Source organism: Sus scrofa, chromosome 1, assembly GCF_000003025.6.
Source record: "Sus scrofa isolate TJ Tabasco breed Duroc chromosome 1, Sscrofa11.1, whole genome shotgun sequence".
Classification (NCBI taxonomy): Eukaryota; Metazoa; Chordata; class Mammalia; order Artiodactyla; family Suidae; genus Sus; species Sus scrofa.
The window spans coordinates 213231824-213258115 of record NC_010443.5 but is presented as its reverse complement, the minus strand read 5'-3'; the positions used below and the strand labels follow the sequence as shown (position 1 = coordinate 213258115).

The 26292-nt window shown below is 35.5% G+C and overlaps 1 protein-coding gene across 6 annotated transcripts in view; it reads right to left on the bottom strand.

The window, feature by feature from the left end:
• Positions 1-26292, bottom strand: part of PTPRD (protein tyrosine phosphatase, receptor type D) — a 2180605-nt gene that overhangs the window by 754898 nt on the left and 1399415 nt on the right. The gene's annotated exons all lie outside the window — the stretch shown is intronic.

The window sequence follows — 26292 nt, the reverse complement described above, 5'->3', positions numbered from 1 at the left end:
GCTGAGTTGTATAACTCTCAGCATTTTATTTGTGCACAAGGAAATCTTGATTTAAATTTGCTAGATTCTGCCTTGGCTTCACTTGATTATCTAGATTTACATGTGGGTTGGAGAAGATATTTATGCAATTCAAAGATGCCAACTTGTCAAAGAGTAAATCAAGGTGATTTTCAAAAAGCCAGTTTTATGTAAGGGGTCCTATACTTCTACAAGAAATAATGTAATATTTCCCTCTCATTCTTTCATAGGGGTATAGAAATATTGTAATAGATGATTACACATTCCCATTCTCATTTTTCTTGGAGTGTAGTCATTTATTTACTCATTTATTTAGTTAGTCTTTTTTTTTTCTTTTTTTAGGGCCACACCTGTAGCATATGGAGGGTCCCAGGCTAGGGGTCGAATCAGACCTGCAGCTGCCAGCTATGCCACAGCCACAGCAATGCCAAATCCAAGCCACATCTGGGACCTACATACACCACAGCTCATGGCAATGTCAGATCTTGAACCCACTGAGAAGGCCAGGGATTGAACTTGCATCCTCATGGATACTAGTCGAGCTCCTTAACTGCTGAGCCATAACTGGAACTCCCATACTGATCCATATGATTTTAAAAATTTCAAGTTGATCCAGTCAACCTTATCCAAATTCAAAAGGCACTAATATTCAAGAAGCTAAAAGTTGAGGGTAAATTCCATTTTGTACGTACTTAAAAGGGGACAAAATCCATCTTGCTCTGAACAGTTTTTGATTAGTTATAATCTTTTTAGAAAAAAATAAAAGCAACAATTTTTGCTTAATCTTTGGGTATTTCAGTGATAGGGACACATGTCTGGATATCTGCATAAACTATCTGATTGAACCTCAATTGACAACCTTGTAATCATTGCATTTTGACATTCTAAGGAAACTTCAGGAATTGTTTAGTTCAAAATGTGTATTTATCTTTATTTTGTAGGTGAAATGTGTAATGCAGCAAGCAACCAGTCCAATTTAACTAGCTATTAAGTCCTGGAGTTAAGGTTAGAAATCAGATCACCTAGTGTTGCTGCTTGTTGTCCTACACCAATAGTGCTGCCTTTAAAGAGGTTAGGAAAATATATATTTAATCCTCTCTGTGGTGGACAGACTCTAGGGTGGTTCCCAGGCTTTTCATCATCTCTCCTCTTCCCTTATCTTCACTCCCTATATGATATTCTACCCCTAAGCAAAGATAAGACATGTGACTTGCTTCTCATAAGAGACTGCAGCTAAGGTGAAGAGATATTACAGATATGTAACTTAGGTTCCAAATCTGTTTATGTTGAGTTAATAAAAAAGATTACCCTGAAAGGGCTGCCTTAACCAGGCAAAAGCCTGTGGCGGAGGTTGTCAGTCCTCCCTGAGGTTAAACTCTAAACAGAAGAGAATTTCCTAGCAGTTGTGATGAAATGAACAGTTGTGGCGAGGAAGCACATGTGGCAAGGCACTGCAGGTGACCCCTGGGAACTACAGATGACTCTCAAGTATCTAGGTTGGTCTTTAGCCTACAGCTAGCAGTAAGTGAGGGTCTTTAGCCTACAGCTAGCAGCAAGTGAGGGCCTTTTGTCGTAAAGACAAAAAATAAAAATTCTGACAACAACCTAAATGAAACTGGAAGTAAATTCTTCCCCTGTCAAGCCTAAAGATGAAAATACAAAGTGGATACTTGAATTTCAGCCTTGTAATCATCACTAAGATTTCACTAGAGCCCCATGATTTATATTAATATGATTATCTTCATTTTATAGATTTATTTATTGCTTTTTAGGGCTATACCCTCAGCATATGGAAGTTCCCAGGGTAGGGGTCGAATTGGAGCTATAGCTGCCAGCCTACGCCATTGTCACAGCAACATCAGATCCGAACCACATCTGTGACCTATACCGCAGCTCAAGGCAACATCGGATCCTTAACCCACTGAGTGAGGCCAGGGATAGGACTTGTAGCCTCATGGCTCCTAGTCAGATTCGTTTCTGCTGCACCACAACGGGAACTCCCTAGTTCACAATTTTAAATGCTATGTTAGACTATTATATGGAGTCACATTTTGCTCTGTCTACATTCCTCCTTCTCCAAATTGATTTTATGCAAAGATTAAAGCAGAAAATAGATGGACTTTTTTTGATGGAAAAGAGGACACAAAAAAGGTATGCGACAGAGCAAAGATAGTGTCTTCAACAAGTAGTGCTGGAACAACTGAATATCCATATGCCAAAAAAGGAATCTTGACATGACATCACACCATCTACAAAATTTAACTCAAAATGGATCACAGACCTAAAGCAGAATGTTCAACTATAACCCTCCCAGAAAAGAACTTAGGAGAAAACCTAGATGACCTCGGATGTGATGGTGTTTTTTAGATATAATGCCAAAGACATGATCAATGAAAATAGTAATTGATAAACTGGACTTCATTAAAATTACAAACTTCTCTGTGAAGGACAATATCAAGAAAATTGGAAGACTGGCAACAGACTTGGAAAAAAATATTTGTGAAAGACAAATCTATTGCTAACTTGATGGACCTAATTCCCTAATATACTAAGTCTTTCCAATTGTGGACTATGGTAATTTCATGACTGAGCAAACTGAATATAAGAGGTGGATGCTCTTGATTAAAATACACACCCAATCCACCCACCCCAGAGTCTATTCTTCTTTATGTATTTATAGGGATTCAAAAAAACTGGCTTATAGAGCCAGTTTTCTGAGAATAATAAAAGGGTCACACAAAGATTTGTGTATATATGTGTGTATCTATGCTCTTCTTTAATAAGCTGTAATTGGGGGGTTATGCGAAATATCATTTTATTGAGCTAGCCGCATGTGATTGGCTATAGTTAAAGACAGATATGGCTACATACACAAGAAAAAGCTAGTGGAAATGGGAAATTCCTTTGGGAACATGAAAGGGGATGACTTTGGCTTAACCTGAGTTAGGTGTGTATTCACATAGTATCCCGAGGCCCCAAGACTTGTGTCTTTTTTCCTTTCTCTCCACCTTGAGTGAGCTCTGATGCAAGCTATGGAGGCTGTGCCCACCTGCTTTAACTTAGAACAGTTAATGGGAAAAAAGAAAATTTTATCTTTTGCCTTTCATGAATGCATATATACTAGATTTCTGATCAGATATATTCAAGGGCCTTGAACTTTTCAATGGCCTAGGAGATTTTCAAAGATATGAAGAAAATTTGAGTTTTTATAATTAAGTGTATTGGCTCTAGAATACACAAAAGAAAACCACAAAATCAAAATGAATAAAAGCTTAATTAAATGCCTACATAATGTAATTATGTCAACTTTATTAACTGTTAAATTTAGTACTCATAAAAGTTTTATTACATTTGAAAACAGTTTTATGGATAATTTTTTCCCACTTTGCAAGATTTTCCAAGTATGCAGAATGTCAAAAAGTCATAGCCCATCACTCATTATATATCGATTAAACATAGTTAAATAATCTCAAAATCAAGCATAACATTTCTTTCCCCAAATTTTACAGTAAATAATTACTGTTGAAGGTGGGCATGCTTTCCTAGGTTTGCTAAGATGTGTGTTTTGGCTTCTAAAAGGCCTGACCAAGTTCTTAAAGCAGCTCCACTCTTAATTCATCCATTGTCTGCTGCACCACAATAGATAAGAAGGAAATATTTGGTCCATGATTTAATACTCTCAAACTTTTCAAAGCAGGGAGTCCTTAGATTGTGTTCCCTGGAAGCAGTCTCATCATAGAATTGTATGCAGAAGGTTTATTATGGAGTCTTCCCAGGATAAACACCCATGAGGAAAGGTGGAAAGCAAAGCAAAGTGGACAGAAAGAGATGCTCTCTGCACTATGACTACCACAGATGATTTAACTGATGCTACAATCATCTTTGGTACTAGAATGGCTCTTCAGTGTTGCCCCAAATTGGGGCAGGGAGCAAGGCCTTTGGATCCTTGCATCAGCTGGCCGTTGGTCATGGCTTCCCTGGTGCGGCACATAAGCTTCGGCAAGCAGCTCTATACAGCAGAGGGAAACATTTCAGTGAGGGACTCTGGACATGGAACGTCATAGTATGTATGTACTTTAGGGAGTATCAGATTACTTCACAGCCAAATTCAGTGTGTATGTTGTAGTTATGGACAAAGGTAAATTGGAAGAGAGGTGGATTTCATCTAGTTCATTAGTTTATCAGATTAATACAATGGCAATGATGTATTCCCAGGTAAGGGTCTCTACTGAAGTTTAATATTTAAGTGTAACCAGTGTGCTAGATGAAGCTACCAATGCAATATTAAATAATCAGAGATTTGGACACTCTAAATTCTGAGCTAGTAGCATATTGTATAAAATAGACAAGTAGAATTCTAGATTTAATCTAACTCGGCCAAGTCATAAACTGTAGTTATTATCCACTGAGCATCTCTCATTGGCTAGACCCATGAATGCATTATATTACTTATTTCTCAATTTATGACTCCTGCTTTCAAGAACTGGAAACATATGTCTAGAGAATTGACATAACTTTTCCAAATTCACATGAGGTGTAAAGACATGAATGACAAAATTTATTCTCAACATCTTTGATCCACAGTCCAGATTTTCCTCTCCAATATCCCATGATGCCACTTTAGTCCAGAATACGTTTTTTAAGAAATCCTTTAAAACACATGCAAAACTAATATAAAATTATGCTCAACAAAGTGAAGAAAAACTATACATGAACTCTTAACTTCATTGCAAATATAGCTTGCTACTATTTGCCACCTGCTATTTGAAGTGCTTTAATTGAATAGATCATTCACAATTCTAGAAGAGATATATACCATCATTGTATTATCTCCTTTTTTGAGATTGGTAAAATAAGACAAAGATGGAGTTTGGTAACTTTCCCAAGTTACAAAGAATTAAGCAGCGAGAGTTTCCATCAGACTCCTGCAGTTTAACATCAAATACTCCCACTTAACCGCAAAGCTCTACACCTCTTTGGGTTAAGTGTTGATGTATTATGTTTTAAGTGCTGGTGTACTACATTGCTTTTAAAAAAAAAGTGTTCCCATTGACACACATTTCTGAAAGCCAAAGTCAAGGTGTATAACATCTAGATTTCAAGGACTGCAAATGAAGAGGATTTGAGTATTATTTTTAAGCAGAACTAATGTGTCAGCCTTTGTCCCTAACAATAGAAGTAAAAATGTACCGCAAATGACACACGGCACAGCAAAATGTGCCCCAGGCTTTGACAAAGGCCATTCTATGAAAGATGAAGAGTAGATAGCATCATAGCTTAAGGGTAGTTGTTCTGATCTCTCATCAAAAGAGCTATCAAACAAAGAAATAATAATAATCCCTGTGTCCCTCTATACATATATCAATGTTGTATTTTCTTTAAAGCTTATGTCTTAGCTACTCTCTTACATATTTTTTAAGACTATATAATGCAGTGCACTTTTTTTTTCTTTTCTTTTTTTATGGCTGCAGTTGTGATATTTGGAAGTTCCCAGGCTTAGGTGTTGAACTGGAGCTGCAGCTGAGGCCTAAAGCCACAATCATGGCAATACCAGATCTGAGCTGCATCTATGACCTACTGCCACAGCCTGTGGCAATGCCAGATCCTTAACCCGCTGAACGAGGCCTGGGATGGAACCAATATCCTCACCAACACTATGTTGGGTTCTAAACGCACTGAGCTACAATGGAAACTCTGGATACAGTGCACTTTTACCAGCCATTTCTAGCCCATCTAGGGGAAGATTATGTTTTCCCAGAAGAAAAAATAAAGTGTTTTTTATTTACTTTTTAAAATTTTTAATTTTTATTGTATTTTTGTCTTTTTAGTGCTGTACCTACAGCATGTGGAAGTTCACAGACTAGGGTTCAAATCGGAGCTACAGCTGCCAGCCTATGTCACAGTCACAGACACAACCATGTGGGATCTGAGCCATGTCTACAACCTACACCACAACTCATGGTAACAGCAGATCCTTTATCCACAGAGCGAGGCCAGTGATTGAACCCTCATCCTCATGAATACTAGTTGGGTTCATTACTGCTGAGCCAAAAGTGTTTTTTAAAGCTTCTCTCTTTCCTAATACATAGTCAAGCACAAAGGGTGTTTTGTTTAAGTATATGATTCTATAATTTATAGTTACTTAGAAAACAAAAATTTTTGTGGCTTCTTATACTACTGAGAAATATATCCTTAGTTTTTTTTTTTTTTGATCAACACACACTAAAGGGAATTTCTCTTATTATAATTGCATTGTGCTAAAAATCAAGACTCAAAAGAAAGGTAGAAATGCACTCTTAATCTTTTAAACTACTTTATAACCACAGAGTTAGGTTTCTTAGAATAAATATTCTACTCTTGCCATTAAGTGCAAATATTTTATAATGATTATTTCCTGTATCCCAGAGAAAATTTAAGTATTAGAGAAGGTAAAATTATAGTATGTTTATTGTTGCTTCAAAACATGCGCTATGCATGTATAAGCTTTGATGAGTGCTAATGGACAATTCTTAGTTTTGACCCTTAGGTTGAAAATAACAGTTGCTTGTTATTTTTCAGGAAGAATAAAATCCATTTCTAAACATTTTAGAATTCTCAGGGCTTTTTTTCTCCTTATAAATAGACAAATAAATGACCACATTAGCACTTCACTTCAATGTGAGCCAAGGACATTTTTAAAATGTCACAACTCACGGCTAACACTCTCATTTTTGACATTTGGCCTTCAGATTTTTCTCCTTAATTGTCTCTTTGTTGCTTCATTGCCATATACAGGGACTTAAGGTCAAATGCATCTCTTTCCTAAATTGCCATAAGATATTATGGCTTGAAGTTTTAAATATTTCATATATTGTGGGCTACCAGATTTCCCTAAGTTCTAAACTACTTTTAACATTTTGAACATAGGAAGGTCTTCTGCATAGGCCAACATTGCCCCCAGCAAGGATTGTCAGATATTTGATTCCAACTACAAGCTGCTGACTTTTTAGCAGATGCTTGTGGGTTTGTTTTTCTAGACCAGTGAAAACATTTTGGGCTAGTCTTATAAAAGCAAATATGGTAGTATGCTCTCATTTAAGAAATTGAATATATCGTCAAGGTAATGCCACTGAAGATTAACTGACTGACATAACTGGAACATAAGTATTCTTTTTAAATCATATCACTTCCAGAATGACAGCAAGTACACTAAAGCATGCCCTCCACACACTCTCCTCTTAAAAGCTTTCAAATATGAAATTATTCTAAATTTATGGGCAGGGAACAATGAACTTTTTGATGGCTCATATTATCTGTTGAGAATACTAGAGAATGAAAACATCATCTGATGGTGGTTTTAACATGGAAATGTTCAATTTGGTCCAGAATTCGTACTATTCATTACTCATTCAACAAATATACATTGTTCATCTTTCATGCACCACATATTGGGCTGGTTACTAGAGAAACAAAGAAAAAAGTTACTTCTCTCAAGAAATCCAGGAGCCTAAACAGAACATTGATTTCTGTCTCAGATTCTACTCTGTGTAGGAACTTGCCTTTGTCTCCCTCATTGGGTTATCATGACCTTTATAAACCATGACCTTTGTAAACCTAGATTGCTTACTAAATATTTAAATGCCTTTTCAAGGGTGTTATGTATTTAAGACAAGATACTCCTGTCCTCACTCCCTACACCTAGCTGTGGAATGTTGCCCTAGATTGTCCTTAGAAAATATAAGAATCCAAATTCTGTATATCAGGACCCCATCCCCTCATCCATGGCTGATGACTAAGGATGAGCGCCTAGCCTATGGATGAAAATCTGTGAACCGAATAATAGCATTTGATATGGTTTTGGGCAAAAGCTTTGTCCAAATATGAAATGTGGAAAGCAAAAACAAAAAGGAATATAGAGGAAAGACCATATGCAGGAACTAGGGAGCAGTAAGGGCTCTGAATAAAGACACCATGACAAAAGAGAAGAGAAATAATGAAACACAGCTATTGTGGCAAAAGTGATAGACAGAGAAAGACAAACTCATTTTTCCTGATAATTGCACCAGAGCTGCAAATTCCTGGCAAAGCAAAAACAAAACAAAATAAAAACCAAAATGCAAACCCTGACTTCCATTATTTCCAAGTTGGCTATGCAGCACTCCTGGATTTCTCTGTTATTTTTCCACTCCAGTCTTTTAATAAATATCCATTATTTAACGCAAACTGAGTGTGTCTCTGTCCCTTTCAATTGAAAAAGTCCAAAGTATTTCATTACTACAAATGTGCAAAATATTTACCAAGTGCCCTAGTGATGTACCAAAACAGAGTTTAGGTCCTTGATCCTGAAGAGTTTGTAATAATCCTAGTTAGAAATAGAATATGCATAAAAGAGAGGGTAAATAATAAATAATAAAAATATAGATACGTACATAATCCATTGCCTGTCATTTTTTTCAATGATCTATAGATAAATCCAAGAATGAAGATCACTGTCTTAATGTTCCAAAATGTAGCAGCTTCTCTAACCCTGCATGCTTGAGGGAAATTTTTTCCCATAAAGAGATGTGCATGGTATATCAAGGAGGAAGAACTAAGAACTGGCACTGAAATATGAGAAATTAGAGATAAATGCTTTTAAAGAAAATATGAGAGAATTTTAATTGACTGCCAGCTAAGTTGCTGACATTATGCTAGAGTTCATCACACATGTATCTCATTGAATCCTTATTTAAAAACTCTGGGAAGTTTTATATTATAAATTATAAAAATAAGAAAACAGGCTCAGGGAGTTTCAAGTAACTCCTGTAAAGTCAGGCTTGATATTGAAACTCACTTTCTGGCTCGAAAGCCCAAATGCTTTTATTTCAGCAATATGCCTGCTCTTCATTCAACATAATCATATGATATCAAAAAGGACATAATAACTGCATTTCCACTAAATTTCTTAATTCAAGTCTTGTGCCCTTACCTCTTTGCCTGAGCTTTATAGAAAGGAAATCCTTGCTAAATTTTAAATGTTGTCAAGGAAGGGACTGCCTTCACTTAATAAAGTGGAGTCTGTCATGCATAAGGTGGTCAAGAAATATCTGTTGAACAAATGTTTTCAAAGAACTTTACTTTACAAACATTATTTGAGATTACCCCAAATCAGCCTTGGCTATTCAAATACAGCTTTGTTTGGCTTACTATGGTTGCAAAAAAATATCCTTTTCTGTGTATGTGTTTTTGTGTTTTTGATTGTTTATTTTACTCTTTAGGAAGAGGCAAACTCATTTAGAACTTAAGTTTGTGAACTCTGGAGACAGTGTCTGTATTTGAAAGCTGGCTGCCCCTTCAAAGCTGTATTGCCTTAAACAAGTGATTTAATCATTTTCCTCAACTATAATAAGTTAATACTAAAGTGAAAGGTTTGGTGCAAGTATTAAATGAGTAAATGTCACGAAATATTTAGAACAGGGACAGGAAAATGATAAGCATTCAATAACTGTGAACTATTTTAAGAGACCTCGGGGGATTTTCATTCAATATTCCTATTCTTGAGCCCTTAGGAAAGGATAGGCCTTTCTCAAATCATTTGTGACTTATCAGAGACATCATCAGAACTCTGTAAAATGACTGTTCATATATGTGAGGGTGTATGGGTGAGGGGTATTCCTATCTTGACACAAATGAATAGATAGCTCACTTTTAAAAAGGTGCCTTCTGTAAATGGCCTGATAATTAATATTTTAGACTTTCTGAACCATACAATTTCTGTTGCAACTACTCTATTCTGCTGTTGTACTTATGCAAATAGTCATAGACAATAGGAAACAAAAGAGTGTTGCTGTGTCCCAATAAAATGTTATTGATAAAAACAGGCAGTTGACCAGATTTGGCCCAAGAGCCACAGGTGGCTGACTTCTGCTGTAGACAATAATGGGTGCAGTACTCTGTTAATGAGTATGCCGCTGGGACAATGGCTTCCTAGATGCACTTAGAATATGACTATTTGATTAGGGACAGATGATTTAAATTTTATGATAAAAGTTTCTCATTTGTGAACTGGAATGAATGCCCCATGAAACTCCTTCAAGATTGACTCTATTAAATTTCAGTATGCAAAGGCCTAGAAATCCCATGTAGCAAAACCAAAATTACTATTCTATTAAGATTCCTAAATTTCCCCCTCTTCTTATTCTAAATGGAATCTTTCCATTCCTATTTAGATTTTCCTTCTCCACTTTGCCTGCCTGATGACTCTGAGATTTTATAATGGGACTGAAATAGAAAAGAGTCAAGGCAGGAGGGTAAGATAAACATGGTTGCCAGGGCTGGGGAAAATAGATTTTTGTATGATTCAAAAGTGAGAAATAAGGGAGGAGCTGTAATATATAATATAATAAAATATAATATGATATAACATAATATAATATAATAAAATATAATATAATGTAATATAATATAATATGTGAGAAAAGTGGAAGGGAAATAAAATAGTGATGCTGTGGCCTGTTCTTTCTTTTCACTGTGTCTGAAAAAAAAATTGCAAAGAGAAAAGTTGATTTGAACTGTTTTTTGATAGTGAGTTGAGTGTCTTTAACTAGAATGTAATTCTGTGTCTGTACTAAATGGGTGATGGCTTCTTAAACATTACACTTATATTCATTCTAGTACATCCCCGGATAAAAAATGAAGATAAATAGATGACAATGTTACTAAGGTCTGAAATGGCTGTCATTGTGATTCTTATAAGCCTGTGCTTTGGTTGAGGGGCAGCTGCTTCAGATAGAATAATAATAGTTAGCATCCTGCACTTTTATATAAACAAAAAGAATATTTCCATCTTTCTAAGCAGGGTAATACTAATGATGGCCCTTGAACAAATATCACATGCTTATGCAAAACATCAATAATTTCAAGTTGCTTTCCTCCCAGTTGAATCACTGCATACTTATAGTTCTTAATGAGTTTTGAATACCATCTTATTCCACTGACAACACTAAGAAGTTTACATTTTTTTTCTTATTAATATATGCATATTTTTCTAGGGTTCTACATTTCAGATAACTCTCCAATCAGTCTTATTAATTCTTATTAAAACTTCTTTCATTAAAAAATGCATTGTTAGTCTTGCATATTATTTCTAAGACTTCAGTAGGCTTCTTGGTAGCTCCAATGCAGGCACTTGTCCCACTACGATTAAAAATGAATCTCATCTCCAGACACACCCACTGCCAAATGCTCTGGGCAATACCTGCACACCTGATCCCTGTCACTTCCCAGGGTCTTTCAACTAGGAGAAGCCTGTGCAATACCTCCTATGTGGGCTAAGGGTTGCTTCAGGCAAGGTCTACAGGTGGCAGGGGCAAACCACCCCAGTTATCACTGACTCCAGAGACGGTGGTGGCCCGCTACCACTAGGGGTCCCTGAAAAGACACCACCTTTGGTTCTAATCACCTCAGAGGAGGGCATTGCAATAGAACACTAGCTGATGCTGTTCTCACTCCCCTGGGAACTCATGCACACTGCTGCTACTGCCAAATGCTCTATCACCTTGTAGATCTCCTTAGAGCTCATTACCACTTCCCAGGCCCTGCAACTAGGAGTAGCCTGTGCCACCTTCCTTCAGGTCCTTGTTGCTGCTGAGAGCCCAATGACCAGGCATTGACTGCTGGACCTACCCACTGTCTCCTTCTACCTGAAAACAAACTGAGCATCCTGGGAATAACAGCCTACTCACGTCAAAGAAAGAGACAGCAAATATTCAAACTCTCACACCAAAAATAAATAGTAACCACCCCCCCAAATGCAAAGGGGTACTCTTACATAGAAGTAACCTTACAAGACTACAGTTTGGCTTCCACAAACTCAAAGAAAAAGAAAAAGACAAACAAGATGAAGAGACACAAAAACCATTACCAGTTAAAGGAACAGGAGAATTCACCTAAAGCAGTCAACAATGAAACAGACCTCTGCAGTCTGACAGACCTTGAGTTCAAAAGGAAGCTAGTGAAAATACTGAAGGAATTAAGAAAGGATATGAACAGTAAGGCAGATTCCTTTAGAAAGGAACTAGAAAATACAAGAATGAGCAAAGAAAAACTAGAAAATTCATTTGCAGAGATGCAAACTGAGCTAAAGGTAATAAAGACCAGAATGAATAATGCAGAGGAATGAATTAGTGATGTGGAAGATAGAATAATGGAAATCACCCAATCAGGACAGTGGACAGAAAACCAAATGCAAAAATGTGAAAGCAATATAAGAGACCTATGGGATAATATAAAGTGGGCCAATCTATGCATAATAGGAATTCCAGAAGGAGAAGAAAAAGAAAAGGTGATTGAATATATATTTGAAGAAGTTATGGCTGAAAATTTCCCAAATCTAAAGGATACTGATATCAGGATACAGGAAGCACAGAAGGCCCCAAACAAGTTGAACCCAAACAGGACCATGCCAAGACATATTATAATAAAAATGACAAAAGTTAATGATAAAGAGAGGATTCTAAAGGTAGCAAGAGAGAAGCAAAGCATTAATTATAAGGGAACCCCTCTAAGGCTATTAGCTTATTTCTCTACAGAAACACTAGGGGCCAGAAGGGAGTGGCAAGATATATTTAAAATGCTGAAAGGAAAAAAAATTGCAATCTAGAATACTCTATCCAGTGAGAATATCACTTAAAATAGAAGGGGAAATAAAGAAGTTTTCCAACAAACAGAAGCTAAAAGAGTACAGGAATACTAAGTCCATTCTAAAAGAAATACTGAAAGGGCTTCTCTAATTAAAAAAAAAAAAGAAGAAAAAAAGTAGGAATAATTAGGATGGAGGAAAACACAATTGGAAAGCAATCACTTAAATAAGCCAGCATACAGATCTAAACATAAAGATGTTAAAAAAAAAAGACATAAAAATCATACAATGTGGGGAAGGAAAGTAAGAAAATATAGATCCTTTTTTTATTTTAATGATGTGTTTGAGCCTATATGACTATCAGGCTAAAGCAAGCTGATATAGGAAGGGGATAACCTACTTAAAAAATAGGGCAACCACAAATCAAAACAAAACATTACATTCACAAAAACTGAAAAGCACTCATGCATAAAACAAATGGAAACCATCCAATTAAAAAAAGAAAAGAAGAAAAGAGAAACAAAGAATCAACTGGAAAACAAGGTATAAAATGGCAATAAATACATATCTATCAATAATCACCTTAAATGTCAATGGACTGAATTCTCCAGTCAAAAGACACATAGTGGCAGACTGAATAAAAAAACAAAAACCTTCAATCTGCTGCCTACAAGAAACTCACCTTAGGGCAACGGACACATAAAGATTGAAAGTGAGGGGATGGGAAAAGACATTTCATGCCAATGGACAAGACAGGAAAGCAGGAGTTGCAATACTTATATCAGACAAAACAGACTTTAAAATGAAGGCCATAAAGAAACAAAAAGAAGGCCACTATTTAATGGTTAAAGGATCCATTCAAGAAGAGGATATTACAATTGTCAATATTTATGCCCCTAATATAGGAGCACCCAGATACCTACAACAAATACTAACAGACATAAAAAGAGAAATTGATGGGAATACAATCACAGTAGGAGACTTTAACACCCCACTCACATCAATGGACAGATCCTCTAGACAGAAAATCGGTAAGGCAACAGAGATCCTAAATGACACAATAGAATAGTTAGACTTCATTGATATTTTTCAGGACATTACAGCCAAAAAAAATCAGAATATACACTCTTCTCAAGTGCACATTGAACATTACCAAGAACTGATCATGTACTGGGGCACAAAGATAACTTCAACAAATTTAAAAGTATAGAAATTATTTCAATATTCTTCTCTGACCAGAATGGCATGAAACTAGAAATAACCCACAGGAAATGAAATGAGAAAAAAACTGACTACATGGAGACTAAACAACATGCTACTAAAAAACCAATGGGTCAATGAGGAAATCAAGAAGGAAATTAAAAAAGTACCTCGAGACAAATGATAATGAAGACACAACCACTCAAAATTTATGGGATGCTACAAAAGCAGCTCTCACAGGGAAATTCATAGCAATATAGGCCTTCTTCAAACAAGAAAAAAAATCTCAAATCAACAACTTAATCCACCACCTAAATAAATCAGAAAAAGAACAAACAAAACCTGAAGTCAGACGAAGGAAGGAAATCATAAAGATCAGAGAGGAAATCAATAAAATAGAGATTAAAAAAACAATAGAAGAAATCAATAAAACCAAGAGCTGGTTCTTTGAAAAGGTAAACAAAATGGACCAACCTCTGGCTACTCTTACCAAGAAGAGGAGAGAAAAAACTCAAATAAACAAAATAAGAAATGAAAACAGAGAAGTCACAACAAATACTACAGAAATACAAAAAAACCATGAGAGAATACAATGAACAATTATATGCTAACAAATTTGATAACCTAGAAGAAATGGACAACTTTCTAGAGACTTACATCCTGCCAAAACTGAATCAAGAAGAAATAGATCAATTGAATAGACCGATCACTAGAAATGAAATTGAATATGTCATAGAAACACTCTCTACAAATAAAAGTCCAGGACCAGATGGCTGCACAGGTGAATTCTACCAAACATACAAAGAACAACTTAGACCCATTGTCTTTAAATTTTTTCAAAAGGTTGAAGAAGAAGGAACACTCCCAAAGACATTCTATGATGCCACCATCACAATAATTCCAAAACCAGACAAAGATACTACCAAAAAAGAAAACTATAGGCCAATATCTTTGATGAATATAGACACAAACATTCTCAACAAAATTTTAGCCAACCGAATCCAACAACATATAAAAAAGACAATACAACACAACCAGGTGTGATTAATCCCAGGTTCACAAGGATAATTTGACATATGCAAATCAAACAATGTCATACACCACATTAACAAAAGAAAAGTAAAAAACCACACATGATCATCTCAATACAGAGATCTTATAGAAAAATCATTTGACAAAGTTCAACATCCATTCATCCATAAATGATAGAAACTCTTACCAAAGTGGGTATAGACGGAACATAACTTCACATAATAAAAGCCACTTATGACAAACCCACAGCAAATATAATACTCAGTGGAGAAAAGCTGAAAGCCTTCCCACTAAAATCTGGAACAGGACAAGGACGCCCACTCTCACTGTGTTATTCAACATAGTACTATAAATCCTAGCCACAGCAATCAGACAAAGAAAAGAAATAAAAAGCATACAAATAGGAAGAAAAGAGGTAAAAGTGTCACTGTATGCAGATGACATGATACTATACATAGAAAACCCTAAGGACTCAACTCCAAAACTAATTGAACTGATCAACAAATTCAGCAAAGTAGCAGGATGTAAGATTAACATTCAGAAATCAGTCACATTTCTGTATACTAACAACAAAATATTAGAAAAGGAATACAAAAATACACTACCTTTTAAAGTTGCATCCCAAAAAATCAAATACCTGGGAATACACCTGACCAAGGAGGTAAAGGACTTATATGTCTAGAACTATAAAACATTAATCAAGGAAATTAAAGAAGATGTAAAGAAATGGAAAGATATTCCATGTTCCTGGATTGGAAAAATTAATATTGTAAAAATGGCCATACTACCCAAAGCAATCTACAGATTCAATGCAATCCCTATCAAATTACCCATGACATTTTTCACAGAACTAGAACAAACAATCCAAACATTTATATGGAACCACAAAGACCCAGACTTGCCAAAGCAATTCTGAGCAACAAAACCCAAGCAGGAGGCATAACTCTCCCAGACTTCAGGCAATATTACAAAGCCACAGTCATCAAGACAGTGTGGTACTGGTACCAAAACAGACAGACAGACCAATGGAACAGAACAGACCAAGACTCCTATGGTCAATTAATCTTTGACAAAGAAGACAAGAACATAAAATGGGGAAAAGACAGTCTTTTCAGCAAGCATTGCTGGGAAACCTGGACAGCTGCATGCAAATCAATAAAACTAGAACACACCCTCACACCATGCACAAACATAAACTGTAAATGGCTGAAAGACTTAACTATAAGACAAGACACCATCAAACTCCTGGAAGAGAACATAGGCAAAACATTCTCTGACATCAACCTTACAAATGTTTTCTGAGGTCAGTCTCCCAAAGCAACAGAAATAAGAGCAAAAATAGACCAATGGGACCTCATCAAACTGACAAGCTTTTGCACAGCAAAGGAAACAAAAACGAAAACAAAAAGACAACTTACGGAATGGGAGAAAATAGTTTCAAATGATGCAACTGACAAGGGCTTAACCTCTGAAATATACAAGCAATTTATACAACCCAACAGCAAAAAAGCCAACAACCCAATGGAAAAATGGGCAAAAGACCTGAATAGGCCTTCCTTTTTCCAAGGAAGATATACAGATGGCCAACAAGCACATGAAAAAATGCTCAACATTCCTGATTATTAGAGAAATGCAAATCGAAACTATGAGACACCACCTCATACCAGTCAGAATGGCCATCATTAATAAGTCCATAAATAACAAATGCTAAAGCAGGTGTGCAGAAAAGAGAACCCTCTTGCACTGTTGGTGGGATGTAAGTTGGTACAACCACTATGGAAAACAGTATGGAGGCACCTTAGAAAACTATACATAGACCTTCCATATGACCCAGCAATCCCACTCTTGGGCATATATCCTGACAAAACTTTCCTTGAAAAAAGACACATGCACCGGCATGTTCATTGCAGCACTGTTCACAATAGCCAAGACATGGAAACAATCCAAATGTCCATTGACAGATAACTGGATTAGGAAGATGTGGTATATATACACAATGGAATACTATTTAGCCATATAAAGAAGGAAATAATGCCGTTTGCACCAACTTGGATGGAACCAGAGACTCTCATACTAAGTGAAGTAAGTCAGAAAGAGAAAGACATATACCATATAATATCACTTATATCTGGAATCTAATATATGGCACAAATGATCTTTCCACAGAAAAGAAAATCTTGGACCTGGAGAATAGACTTGTGGTTGCTGGCGGGGGGTGGGGAGGGAGTGGGATGGATAGGGTGCTTGGGGTTAATAGATGCAGACTATTGCCTTTGGAATGGATTAGCAATGAGATCCTGCTGTGTAGCACTGGGAAGTATACCTGGTCACTTATGATGGAGCATGATAATGTGAGAAAAAAGAATGTATAAATGTATATGTAACTTGGTCACCATGCAGTACAGTGAAAAATTGACAGAACACTGTAAACCAGCTATAATGGAAAAAAATAAAAATCATCATTAAAAAAATGATTCTCATCTCCAGAATCAACTCCTCTTTTTTTTTTTTTTTTTTTTTTTTTTTTTTTTTTTTTTTTGCCTTCTTTTTTTGTTTTGTTTTAGGTCTTCACCCTGGGCATATGGAGGTTCCCAGGCTAGGGGTCTAATTGGAGCTACAGCTGCTGGCCTTTGCCACAGCTTCAGCAATGCCAGATCCAAGCCATGTCTGCAACCTACACCCCAGTTCACTGCAATGCGGGATCCAGATCTTTAACCCACTGAGTGATGCCAGGCATCATACCCTCAAGCTCATGGTTCCTAGTTGGATTTGTTTCCACTGTGCCAGGATGGGAACTCCTCCAGAATCAACTCTTAAACTGCTTCTTATGGCAGTAGTCCTATGCAGCACCAATGATAGTGCCTAACATACTCAGCAGATATTTGTGGAATGAATAAGTAAATGAACTGTCCTGGATTATGACTCCACATCTCCAATGACAAATATTAAATTTGTACAAATTCCCAGTCATAAGAAAACTAAACAAAACTAAGAAAACCAGCCGATGGAGTAGTCAATGATCTATTGGAAAACTGAGCTTTCTTTCAGGCTTTGAACAAATGGGATACTGCTCACTTTCAGAATTAGTCTGGGTATTATTTACCATTGTACTTAAAAATCAATCGGGTTTTGTGTGGAGTGTGGGAATAAGACTCACTGAAACCCTAAGTTAAAATACTCTTTTTTCCCCTTATCTGACTAATGCCACCTTCAATCTACCAGGATTATATACTGGTTACTGAATGTCTCTGGAATCTTCTTTTCTCTCAGTTTACCTTTGGGAGTCTCCTTAGAAAGTAATGCCTCTTCAGAACATTTGCTCTTAAATTAGACTTTCATTTGTCATGGGGAAGGTTAATAGCATTTTGGATGAAAACAAAACACTAGGCTCACTATTGTTATAAACATGCTAATGTTAGACCATTATCATGTTCTTCTACTTTTCAGAAATAATGCACCTTTTTCAAATGCTAAGATAGTGTCTATTGCAGGGCAAAGGTCTTCTCTGCAGATAATACTAGTGGGAAGGAAAACAGACACAAATATTGGAATGGTGATACTTTATTCATGACCATATGCTGCTACTGATTTTTGCACCAAGGCATTTATCAATTTATCCTTTTTTTCTTCTCTATTGTAACAGACTCATACATTATTATTATTAAAAAGAAAACATAAACAAACTAACAGGTAATTAACAGATGAATGATAAGTAATCTAATAGTCACTGACTATGTATTCAATAGCTACTATATTACTTTTATCCTGCATGAATATGTGAGATGTATTTATAATAAAATGTGATTTAAAAATTAAGTGTAATAGCTATTCAATTCACATACAACTTATATGAAAAATTATGTTTTGAAAATATTAGAGAAACTATATTTAGAATAAATCAATAGTAGAGTAAAAAAAATCAATGGATCTGAAGGAAATACAAACTTAATAAACATCAAGTTTATATTATGTGCATGTGCTTTAAAGATGGTTAATAATTTAGAATTTAAATAGGCAAAATAAAAATGATTGTGATTGCCAAACATATCAATAATTTTATGAAATATAAGTTCTCTAAATATACCAATAAAATAGAAGTGTTTTTTAATTGGAATAAAAATGGAACTCTATTGTATTGAAAAGAAACCTACTTTAACTGTAAAGGCATAGCAAGACTAAAAGTTAAAGTACAGAAAAATTTATATCCTTCAAACACCAATCAAAAGAAAGTGGCTATTTTAATACTAGACAAAGTAGGCTTCAGCATAGGGATAAGGAGAAAATTTGTATGGTAATAAATGAGTCAAACCACCCAGGAAATATAACAATACTAAATGTGTAAGCATCTAACAACAGATCTTCAAAATACATGAAGTAAGGTTTGCCACTGAGGCACAGACTTTAAGAATCTGTCTACAGTGATTCAGAGCACTGTGGAGATGTGGGTTTGATCCCGAGCCTGGTGCAGTGGATTAAAGGGTCCAGCATTGCTGCAGCTGCAGCATAGATTGCAGCTATGTCTCGGATTCAATCCCTCACCTGAGAAATGCCATATATCATGGGTGCAGTCAAACAAAAACAGTAACAACAAAAACACCAAATACATAAGGCAAAAACTGATAGAACTGAGAGTAAGATAAATCTGTAATTATACTTGGACACATCAACACTTTTTGCTCAGCAATTGATAGAACAAGCAGACAGAAATCAGTAAGTATTCAGGAGATATGAAAAATGCTATTAAACGACTTGACCTAATTGTTATTTAGAGAACACTCCACCCAATAACAGCCAAATACATTATTCTTTTCAAGTGCACTAGGAACTTTAAACATGATTGACTATATCTTGGGTCATAAAGCAAGCCTTAAAAATGTGAAAGAATAGAAATTATGTAAAGAACGTTTTCTTTCTATAACATACTAAAGGACAAATCAATGATTTTTCTCAAAAATTTCCCAGTTTTGGAAATTAAGCCACATATTTCCAAGTAATCCTCAGGTGAAATAGGAAGTCAAAGGGAAATTAGAAGCATTTTGAACTGAATAAAACTGAAAACATATCAAAATTTGTAGAATGTAGTTAAAGAAGTATTTAGAGGGAAATTTATATAATTAAATGCTTGTACTATAAGACTCAAATCAATTATTTAAGTGTATCTTCTATCTTAAAACATTAGAAAGAGAAAAGCAAGCAAAAGAAAGGAAATATAAGGAGCAGAAATAAAGAATAAGGAAAATAGGTAAAGAGTATAGAAATCAATAAAATCAAAAGCTAGTTATATAAAAAGATCAAATAAAATTGATAAATAACTAACCAGACTGACTGAGGAAGAAAAAAAAAAGAATACACAAAATAAACAAATGTAAAGGGGGCATGGTCTCAGATCCTACAAACATTAAAATTATAATAAGAGAATATTTAGCTCAATTTAATGACCATAAATTCAACAACTTAGATTAAATGGACTAATTCTTTTAAAGATAGAGGTAGTGTGAACTGAAATTTATCAGTTGCCATCAGCCTCTACATGGAGTAAAACATGAGCCACTGCAGCTGCAGACCCTCAGCACCCCCTGAGTGGATCTCAGGGTGGAGACCAGGAGTGAGGCACTCTCTGCCCTGGGAAAACTGGAAGAACAGGTCTTCAGATAGTTACATATATTTTAGGAGAAGATTTTATGAGCCCAACTCTTGCATTTTCTCATATGTAGAAAAATGCTAAAATCCTTCAATGATGACCGATGTCTGTGACTAGTAGTGACCTTCCTTCATAAGACCAGCAGCAAACTTCTGTAAAAGGTGTGCATGCCTGCATGTACCTCCCCCTTCACCATTATGACTTATATCTGTATATTTCCCCCTTTCCTCTTTGGGGCAGTATTTCAATAGCTCCTGGGCTGTAGTTAAGTGAACCAAACAAAAGTTGTCACAGTCATCTGTGAGAACAGCTACTCCCAAGGGTAGGCCAGTGAGACCTAAGGGAACTTAGAAAGAAAGAGAAGACTGGCCCACAGCTGAGGTGTATATCAAAGGAGTGATATGAATAAGACCAGACCTTTACATCTTCCCGTGGAAACTGGTTTTCTGTAAATCTTTTTCTGTAAGTCTGGTTTTCTATAAATCTTTTTTTCCTATTACTTTGTCTTTGTTGCAAAAACTCATATAACCTAGCTCCCACCTCATCTCTTCAGAGTGGTTTCTCAGGACTACCTGAGATGCTGTCTCCCAGGCTTAAGTCTTAATTTTGCCCCAAATAAAACTTAGCTCTCAACTTTCAGGTGGTGCATTTTTTAAACCAACAGTACCAAGCATCATTCAAGAAGAAATAAATGACCTAAATAATCTGATGTCAAAGAAATTGAATAAGAAGTTAAAGCCTGCAAACTAAGAAAATTCTATATCCAGACGGCTATGTTAGTAAATGCAATTAAACATTTAACAACAATAACAACAAATTCCACAAAAATTTTTCTAAAACATAGAAGAAAAGGGGCTACTTCTCAATGTATTTTATGAAGGTAGCATTATGCTGATACCAAAATTGTACAAAGACATCACAAGAAAACAAAATTATAAAGAAATATCCCTAATAATAATAGGGGCAAAACAAAAGCAAAGTGAATCTAGCAATGGATAAAAATGAGAATATATCAAGATCAAATGAGGATCAAATATCTCAAGAATGCAAGGCTTAATTCATTTTGAAAATCACCCTACAGTGATGCAGGTGTGATCCATGCATGGTAAAAATAGAAAAAGAAAAAGAAATAAAAAACACAAAACAAAACAAAAAACCATGCAAACTATGCAAACTAGGCATAGAAAAGAATATCTTTGCTAAGAGGTAGTATTTACAAAACATACTAACAAAAAAAACAGAACTACAGCTAATAGAATGGAAAGAGAAAGATAAAATGGAAACTCTGAAGAAATGTTTAAAAAGACATAAAACAATTGCTTGAACTAAGTTCAAACTTGCAAAACTACAAGGTCAATATACAAAATTCAAAATTTATTTCCATTTGTAGAATGACAGTTTCTCCCAAACTGATCTATAAGATTAACACACTTGTGGTGTAACAAAAAATATATCTGGTCACTGGCAAGGCCTCAAGAAGTCTCCTAGGTCTCTTTGTGGTAAAGAACACTTCTAGTGCAGATATATAGAAGATTCTGAGATCCTCCCACATGTGGCCTCCTGCTGGGGATATCTTTAAAATTCCCTATGATGATGGATGCTAACTAGACTCATGGTAACTGTTTCACAATATATACAAATATCAAATCATTATGTTATACACCTGAAACTAATATGCTGTTATATATCAATTATATTTCAATTAAAAAGTATTCTTAAGGGTCCAAGATGGCCTCAAAATACCTTATGAAAATAATGCACAGCAGCAATGTGATACTATGGTTAAAATCAAAGTGCTGAAAAGTATTTTTAAACTTCGCTTTCTAAACTGACGAAAGATTTTTGTATATCTTGACACTTTTCCCACTTCTATAATATTAGATATTAACTTATAGAAATATATATAAAACATAAATTATATTTGTCAGATGAAGAGACAAATAATGTCTGTTTGAGACAAAGGAGTAATCCCAAAGGGTTGAGTTTAATTGTCTCTAGGACAGTAAATATATTTTACCTAAACTGGCCAAAAAACACTATGAGCCAATGTGACACACTATAGTAAGGAGGTATAGAAAATATTATGGAAGTTTGGGGATGGGGCCAGAATTGAGTATAGGAGGGCATGTCACCAGTGAGCTCCCAAGTGTCAAAGTTACTATTCTTTATTTGTCCCCTACAGTTTCTCTGTTGCATCTTATATTGCTGAAATTATTATTAACCAACCTGAATTAATTCACTCATATTTGGAAATTGGATTTTTTCACATCAAAATATAGATTGTTTGAAGTTCCTATTGTGTCTCAGCAGAAACAAATCCGATTAGTATCCATGAGTATGTGGGTTCAATCCCTGGTCTCGCTCAGTGGGTTAAGGATCTGGCATTGTCATCAGCTGTGGTGTAGATTGTAGATACAGCTTGGATCCCACGATCCTGTGGCTGTCGTGTAGGCCTGCTGCTACAGCTCCAATGTGACCCCTAGTCTGGGAACTTCCATATGCCATGGGAGCAGCCTTAAAAAGCAAACAAAAAAACCACAAACAAACAAACAAACAAAACCAGATTCTTCTCTTGAAACACTGGAATATAAGGCAACACGGTTTACAAACATTACAGGTCAACAATTAGCTGGATGTGAGTATTAGTTGATCTCTACACACAAGAGAAATGCTTTCTGATTTGTGAAAAACAGGCACTGTATTTTCTTAATCCCTGCCATGGTTGCTAAGCAACTGGGGACAATTGGTTTTCCTAAAAGCAAATGCAATATCAGCATCATCAACGGGAGATTCAGATTGAAGTCAACAGCAAGAATTGAGGGGACTAAATCTGATACTCCTAAATTCATCTGAAAAGAGGTTAAAGCATCCACAGGTTGGTAGCATCCCATGGTTCACAAAGGAAGAAAGTGCATATACTCTCTGCAGGAAAGTGATGGGAAATAATTCTTGTGGTTCTCCTATTTTTGTACACCTTGTGAGAAGAAGTCCAAACTGTGTTAGAGACTATCTTTTCAAGGGTATTTGTATAGCAAATAGCCTTGGAAGATAGAGATGGTATCTCCCTAAGGAGTAAAGGTTATATTTGCACATTTTCCATCACGATCAAAATATATCTCACTCTGGGTCATAGGACAGTATGCTTACTGACTATTATAAGAGAGTTAGGTTCCCTAAGCTCAAGGTTTTTATCACATGTCACACTAACATGTGCAGGTATCGCTTGGCCTCATCCCATAGCCCTATGGGTATTTGGGCTTGAGAAATCTGGACGATAAAATGCAGATCTTTTGGCTAATATCATTGCTGTGAGTATTCAAGTCCTTTGTTTCTGACCCAGGAACGTTATATCTTCTGCCAGCATCTATGAAACTGTGGCAGGCTAAATTAATAGCTTGCAAGTAGGGTAAAATGTCAGACCAATCACAGTTGTAGCCTTTTAAAGGGGCATTTAGCTCTAACTATTAACATTCAAGATGCATATGCAGTAGGACCAAGGCATTTTGCTTCAGGTTTCTAAAGTCAGATTTTCTCACAGGAATAAAGGCATGCTTAGGATAGTTATGCCAACAACATTTTGGACTTAAATATATACAGATGATAACTCTGTTGGCTAAATTATAGGACATTCACCAGTTATATGAAATGACTATATAATATTCTATGATTTAGTCACATATATCAATAATGGCTAAATTATAGAACACTCATTAGTTATATGAAATGAGGTCAAACTATGTATACTCAGGCAGAAAGATTTTCTGGACATGTATTAGGTAAAAAGGCAAATTCAAATGATGCAAACTCACCTGATGTTTCTGGCAGAATACCATGCAAATAAAAATTTCCAGTGTATTCTATATCTATATACTATTTATAACACACATATAATATCTATATTATAGATTATATATGTATATATGTGTGTATATATTCACATCTCTATATATATTCATAATATTTATAATATTACTATACACATTTATATTATATCAATATAAGTTAATACATTGATATGTTACAAAGTAAATGTATTTATACAGGTGTAATAGAATAATTAAAAATTTAACAAATACTCATTATCCATTAACACCCCAAAGTCACACCCATCATGGTGGCTCTTTGCAGATTGCATTTGCTTCTCTTCGCTCAAATGCCAAATGTGCTATCTTGCTTCCTGTACATGATTTCTGTTCTTTTGTTTCATTAATATCTTATTATTATTATCTTCATTATTATTTATTTTTTACATTTATTAAGAGTACTTGCAACAGAAGCAGCACAGTTAACTAATGATAAAAATAATTATTGCAACAAGTATATTATGGCATGCCAGTGATTTATATAACCTTACGGAATTTTGTAGATCTTACACACTATTAGAGAAAATCTAAAGTGATACAACTTATTTGGAAACAAATTTGGACATATTTTGTAAAGCTAATCCCTTGAACATCTTACAAGCCATGGATTCTACTCCTAAACAGAATCTCATGTATGTTTACCAGGAGACATATGTTTATGGTGGTATCATTCATGTTGTTAAAAAACTAGAAACGAGAGAAATGTCAATAGACCAAATAATCAATACATACATGATGGTATAGTCATGCCACTGAGGATTTATGGAATAGTGAAAAAGAACAAAATACAGTTTAATAAAATAACTTGGGTAATTCTCCAAAACATAATACTAAGTAGAAAAAAGTAAGTGAGAGATAGTACAAAATATGTTACTTTAATGAAAATTTAAAAAAAAACAAAAATAAATTGTGTATGTATAGATATGTAATAAAACTTTATAAGAACCAATTCAATAATAACCACAAAGCAGGGGTGTACATATTTGTTGGGGGCAAGTGATGGGAGAGCTAAGGAACAATAAATGCAACCATACTGATAATATTTTAGTTCTTCACTTAGGTGCTGGTTCATAATTATTCATTTTCTCATTTGCTTCATCATCTACAAACACATATAGCCAGAATATGTATATTCTTTTAGATGTATCAAAATATTACTCACCCATGTGAAAGTACCTTGCATATCACCAATCATGTTTTCATTAAATAAATGCCCATGGGCTGTATCTGTCTTCGTTTTTAGAGTTTTTATTGGGAGTTTCCACTGTGGCTCAGCAGTAATGAATCTGAGGTGTATCCATGAGGACATGGGTCTGATCTCTGGCCTCGCTCAGTGGGTTAAGGTTCCAGCATTGTGTGAACTGTGGTGTAGGTTGCAGATATGGTTCGGATCCACGTTGCTGTTGATGTGGTGTAGGCCAGCAGCTACAACTTTGATTCAACCCCTAGCCTGGGAACTTCCATATGCTGCAGGGGTGTACCAAAAACAAACAAACAAGAGCAGGGAGGGAGAGAGCATAACTTCTGCCTGGTTGGGTTTTGTGTTTTGGAGGTAACTAACACCTTTTTGTGTCAAGACCATGGGAACATGTTCAAAGCCCTTACTCTACCAAGCAGATATGTGCTTACAGGGTACATTTTCACAATTATGAATTATGGTTTAAGAATAAAATATACCATACTAGGAACAGCATAGGTGCTACTAGAAGCTTCATGCTACGTAATGGAAGTGAGGATTATTTTTTATGGCCCATGGTTTCTATGAATAGAATTAACCAGACACCAATTATCACCTCATTGAAGGGATGAGTTACTGTGACACATACAACTGAGATCAAACTCAATGCTTTTGCAATGCAAATTAATTAGATTTGGAGAGAGCCACACTGAAGGGTTAAGATGCACTGCACATTTGAAAAAGTCTCTATCTTAAGCAACTC